The sequence below is a fragment of the Poecilia formosa genome, unplaced genomic scaffold (genome assembly GCF_000485575.1).
Source record: "Poecilia formosa unplaced genomic scaffold, Poecilia_formosa-5.1.2 Scaffold204, whole genome shotgun sequence".
In the NCBI taxonomy this organism is placed as follows: domain Eukaryota; kingdom Metazoa; phylum Chordata; class Actinopteri; order Cyprinodontiformes; family Poeciliidae; genus Poecilia; species Poecilia formosa.
Window position 1 is genome coordinate 674,858 of NW_006800143.1, and position 6,052 is coordinate 680,909.

At 44.0% G+C, this 6,052-nt stretch overlaps 1 long non-coding RNA gene across 1 annotated transcript; it reads left to right on the forward strand.

The window, feature by feature from the left end:
* Positions 1-657: 657 nt before the first annotated feature.
* Positions 658-5,487, forward strand: LOC107838041 (uncharacterized). The gene is made up of 2 exons (XR_001664102.1): positions 658-1,555; positions 1,630-5,487. It is a non-coding gene; the product is annotated as an uncharacterized LOC107838041 (long non-coding RNA).
* Positions 5,488-6,052: the final 565 nt, after the last annotated feature.

The window sequence follows — 6,052 nt, forward strand, 5'->3', positions numbered from 1 at the left end:
TTTAAGAAAAAAATAATTAAAATGTGTGTGAATTAGTTTGAATTAGTTTTGCTCTGAATGTTCTGGACTGAGTGGGACACAAATATTAGTTTGTGGTTGTAGAACAGACTTTGTCACAGTGATTTATAAACAAGACATTTATTGCATGGACAGTTTGCACCATTTGTTTTGGATAAATTGTGGCAAAAAAAAAAAAAAATGTTTTAAAGTAACTCAAAGAATACAGTTTGTGTATTTTACTTTTTCTGAACTGTTTTAGTTGAAAACTGAACAATATCTACAAACTCCTTCTAACTTGAACACATAGTTTTTACCTTCATAGTTCTGCTTCGCAGGGTTTAATCTCTGGGTTGTGATTGGTCGGGCTGCAGCTGCCAGTCCACTCAGGTGGTTCCGTGTTGGCTGTCGGGGAATATCTCTGCAGATCTCTGGTTTTCTGGATGTCACAGAGAGGACAACGCAGGAAATCAAGAGCAAGTTCCTGTCTGAGGGCCTGCTGACTGTCACCTGGACACAGCAGGTCGGGACGCACCCTGAGGACAGGAAGTAAGGCCGATCACCGGGAAGGACGCTGCAGAGGGTGGTTTGGGTTTGTTTTAGTTGGGTTTTTTTTTTTTTAGCGATGGCGTTGTGTTTCTGTCTGCACCATGGAGAGAATGAGAGTGCTGCTGGACACCATCACTGCCATTTACCAGCAATTCAAGAAGGACCAAGCAGAAAAACATAAGACCGGCTTCCCTCCACAGCAGGACAGGACATGGTGGAGGTCACCAGCTGACCCCTGACCTCCTCTGTGTTTTCAGGTCTGCTGAACTTTGAGGAGAATAGACACGAGTCTCATAAGTAAGTAAAGAAACATGGATGACCAGGATACAGCTATCTGGTTCTGTTCTGACCCAGCCCGGGTCGGCCCGGCTCTACAGAATAGCCAGAGTGCATCGAGTGAATTAAGGATCAAAAATATGAGAAATCTGATGGAGCATTAAATATTCCTTTAACCTGACTTTAATCTGATGATCGAAGCTCAGTGGAGTGGCTGGTTCCGGTTCTGACTGGTTCTGGCCCGGTTCCTTCAACTAGCAGAAGTTGGTAATCTAAGCTAACGAAGCTTGGAACCAATGAGTGCTCCTTGAAGTACAGGCTCTACCTCTCAGACAGCGAGGACTGGTTGAGGTACGGTCTGGCTCTTGTCCTGGTCCCCTGGTTCTGGTCCAGTGACCCGGTTGTCCCTCTGTCTGCAGGAAGGTCCACCACGTACAGAAGCAGCTGGCCAGCCTGTTGGCTGAGATGATCAGCAAGGAGAAGTTGGTGACAATGCTGCATGTAGGTGGACCCTGACCCGGAACCATCTCGCCTCCTCGTCCTCAGGTTACCATGGCAACCGAGCCAACGAGCCTCCTTTCCTCTCGCTCTGGTTGCCATGGTAACCAGCCGAGCCTGTGTGTGGTTGTAACTGCAGGAACTGCTTCCCGAGACGGTTCTGCCTCTAGTTCCGAGCGTGACGAAGGCCCAGCCGGAACCCAGCCCCCGTCACAAAGGAGGAGATGGCACTGGGGTAAGCCCATCAGGCTGCTCAACTGCTCCAGAACCGGGTCAGTACGGTAATCTGCTGCTTTTCCTCTTCCTTAGGATGAGGAACTTCCTAAGGAAGGATGTTTTTCATCACCGTCAAGATGCTGAGGGAGAAAAACAGTCCGGATCAGAACCCGACCTCTGAGACACCGAGGGCCTTTAGCAGAACGTGTAGTCATGGTGTTTTCTTTTAAATACTGCCAGCAGCCCGGCTGCATCCATCTGTCGGGTCAGATAAATATAATCTGCATCACAGCATTATGCTGCCACAAACTCTTGAAATTATTAGCTAATCCTGCAGCTCAGAATTGGCATTAGTGGATATTATTACTCGTCTAGTTTTTACTTTTATTTTATTATTTTTAATGTTCTAAATATGTTGACATTGTTTCAGTCATTGTATCAATCCCTCCTCGTCACAGTGACGGCAGACCCCCAGATGTGCTAAATACATTTCTGCTCAAGCTATTTACGGATCTGTCAGGTTTCCAATATGTGTCTCCCCCAGCCCAATGATAAACTCATTCCTACACCCTTGCATGTGGTGACACAACTACAGCACAGGGTTGGGGGTTATTAGTGGAACAAGGGCTTAGAGTTGTTGCCTAAGAGACGAGCTCAATCGCTCAGGCCGACACACTGCACTCAGCGGGTCACCCTCTGTCTGTGCTCAGGCATCGATCACGCAGTCTCAGGGTCTCGCCCCGTGCTTACTGATTCTCCTCAGATGATGCTGGTGATCTTCGCTACTGTAAAATACCCAAAAAAGAAAAAGAGAAAAAACAAAACAAAAAGGGAGGCCTGGCTTCTTGGAAAGGTTGCCACAGCAACCAACCGCGACCCCCTTTTTAGCACACATCACAAGGCTGCTTCGAACAATGGTTTACGTGGCTCACACTGACAAAGCAGCTTTTCAGATGTTGGTCCTTTTTGTATGCATCGCTTTGGTGTTTTTTCCTCTTGAAGACTGAATGGCATCAGGCGCCAGCTGTACTTTCGCTACCACATGCTGCCCTCGGGCAAGCGGCGGCGACTTTGACGTCAAGTGACCATAAAGTCACCTCTTTTTTTATTATTATTTATTATTATTATTATTATTATTACTACGTACATGGAGGCGTTATATATGATGGCCAGCCTTACGTAACGAGACCCCTTTGCTGTGTTTAGTGATCTCCTTGTGCTCCTCAAGCTTCCTACGAGCCGGAAGGCGCCTGAGGCCGATGTGGGACAGGCCTATTACTCCAAATGATGAGTCACAGGTCTGCTGGCGCATTTCACTGAATTGCAAGGAAGAAGGTGGCGGGGAGGGGGATTGTGGTAATTGCTCTGCATGCAAGATAGGGTGAGAGAGAGCCAGAGCTGGCACGCTCCAGTTCCCTTGACACGGTGATGGGAAGTGTCACTCGGCACTTTGAGAACATACCGTGGAGATCTACAGTAGAAGTCTGCCTCCTCTCTCTCCTTCTACTCCCTCTCTTGCATCTGCTTATTCTTCTCTGTCTACTTCTGTCAGCTCCCTACACTCAGCAGCTTAATTCCTCCTTGCAAGCTCCCTTGTGATGTGACTAAATAGGCAGTCTTTTTCTTCCTCCTTTCTCTCTCTCGTTCTCTAAGTCTTGGCGATAACCTTGCTTTAGGTGTGGCCCTGCTCTTCCTGTCAGCCCCATTGTCGTCTTCTGTATTCTTGGGAAATAGCTAAACACAATTTAATTGCCCATCAGCTGCAGCCTTAGGTCTTTCTAAAAGACTTCACCTAACACAGAGGGGAACTCTACGAACTGGGGCGACTTCTGAAGGGTTGTTAGTTGCACTTGATTTCGTTTGGGGTGTCATAATGAAGGGGGCTGGATGCAAATCCACAGCAAACATTTTTAGAAACTTTTGGGAATACCTTTCAAAGGTCCCGTTTTATTTCTTTCCTACCTCACAATCACCACATGTGCAACTTACATGTTGGTCTGTCCCATAAAAGTGGACAATGAAGCAACATGATAAAACGTGAAAATGTCACCTCAGCTGCACTCTGTCTGTGACATAGCCACAGTTATGCAGCATGCTGAATTCAACCAAGAATTTCCGACATCTAAACGAATATGTCTTGTTCCTCTGTTAATGCAGAATGCTGGAGACCCATCTAAACTCTTTAGAATCGCTCTTTTGCTTATAGAGAGGCATAGGCATTCCAAAAATAAGGCCAATCAAGAGCAAAGAACAGACGTAAATATCATCAGTCTTTGTACAATGATATTTTTTTATGAGTCAAGCCTCAGATTAGAATGGCTTTGTCCACATATGCCCTAAAAATATGTTTAAAATTGGTTCTATAGGCTACTGCAGAGGCTTTTCTTATGTAGATAAGGATTACCGTTGATGATGCAATGGTAGAAAATGACTTGTGGAAGAGAAGGAGCTGGGTGGTTGACTGTGGGCCAAATGAGAACACACAGAGGAGAAGCATGGCAAGCTTTTCAAAAGTGTGGAGAATATGAGTTGATTGGAAAGGATGCCAGTTGAACCGCAGTAAAGTGTTTAGAGTGCCCCCATTCAAGAAAGAAGCACACCACTGCTTTCTTCTGCTAGTGTTTCTCCACTGGTTGGGAAGACAGTTTATTTACACCCACCAGAACACATCCAGCTTGAACAAAGAGGCTGCTGTGCTTTGGTTTTTGACTATCTCCTTAGCAACATGTTTTTCAGGTAGCTGTTTTGGGAGGCCTTCTGATCAAAAAGCTGTGGTCCTACTGCAAAAAGCGCTGATGAGGTGAGGAATGTCTGATATAAAATCCAGTGCAGTAATGAAAGTGCAACGGACTTCCATCCATTCACGGTTCAGTATTCCCGGACTCACCTGTTAGTGGATTTATTTATCTGTGGAACGTAAATCCAAGTTGTTCTTGGAATCTTTTTCTGTATGCAATTTTTTTCTAAAATTTTCAAAAGATACCACAGCTTGGGAAGCTGAAATATCTAGACACATTGCTACTTCACATGCGATTCGTTTTCCTTGGCACTAATTGGCCAAGAGTGGAGATAAGGAAGGAAAGGATAGTGCTAAAGTGGTTTCCACTGTGCATATTAATGCATGTTAAGTTTGTTTTTTAGAAGAGGTCTCAAGTATTGGGAGATTTTTGCTACTCGTGGGCGGACGTGCTATCTAATCCGTGCAAATCAGTGGTGTGCTTCTATAGTGCATAATATCACCTGCTATCGACCAGTGGGTCACCGTAGAAGACCAGTGAGCTAATATAACTCCTAACTATGAAACTACATGGAGTTCTTCAGCTGCTACATGCCCAGGTTACTGCTCTCCTACATTTGAAGAGAGACAGTGCTTCATGAGGATCCAGTGGACAAGAGAAATGCAATTTTATTTCATTATATGTTTGACAAATGGATATCAAACGACTTAATTACTTTTTTTTTTTTTAAATGCACTTATCCTTCTTGCATCATGCAAGGACAGGCTGATATACAAAATGTATGGACCAGATCTCAATTGTTGCATTTAAATGGATGGAAATGGAAAATGTACTGACTTTATATATATATATATATATATATAGCATTGTTCCAGTCACACCTACTGCACTTGCTGCTCTACACTAGAACCACTTTTTTGAGACAGTCACACTCTCAGATATTCACACACTAACACAAAGACTGGTGGGCAACGTGAGGTTAAGTAGCTGCCTAGAGGCACATGTGACAGGGAAAAGTGAGAATTGAACCCACAGCCTTTAAAATTGAACAAACTGAACCATTACCTAAAGTTCACTCAAAAGGTTTTAGGTGTGTCTCTCTGTCATTTCACCTGAATCACATCATTAGGTCATTAGCATGACTGCAGCACTTGAGTGCATGAGAATGTAATTCAGTCATTTGATTTAGGTGTGTTGGACTTGGGACTTGCATTACACTGGCTCCTCTCAGTGACTGGAGTTTGACTCCCCTGATGACTAAAGAGTGTTTTCAAGAAATCAAGGTCAAGTTCCCCTGGGGAATTTATGAAAAGGCTTTTTCATTAGCGTAGGAATTTTTTGTTTTTTCTCTCTCTCTCTGTAAAAGTTTCTCCAGTTTTGTGACTCCAAAAAATAATCTTGTGGAAAAACTGATAATACAAAACATGGCTCTGCAAGCAATGGAGACTCGAATAACAGACAAAGGAATGGAGCCAATGTGAGCTCCAGGGTTTAAGGACCTAATATACAGCTGAAGAATTTTATGCGTCATGCGTTACCTGCGGGCTGGAGGTTGTCTTATTTCAGCTTCTGTCTCTAGTGTGGCATTTTCCCAACCCAAACCACCTCACTGCATGACTCAGTTTAACAAATACCACTGTGACTAGGAGGGGGATTAGTGCCAACTGTCTGAAGCAGACCTGAGGATGATTATATACGTGTATTTTTTATTTATTTACTTTTTTTTTTTTTTTTTTTTTTTTTTTTGCCTCATTAAAAATATGTCTTTCAGTTGCAGA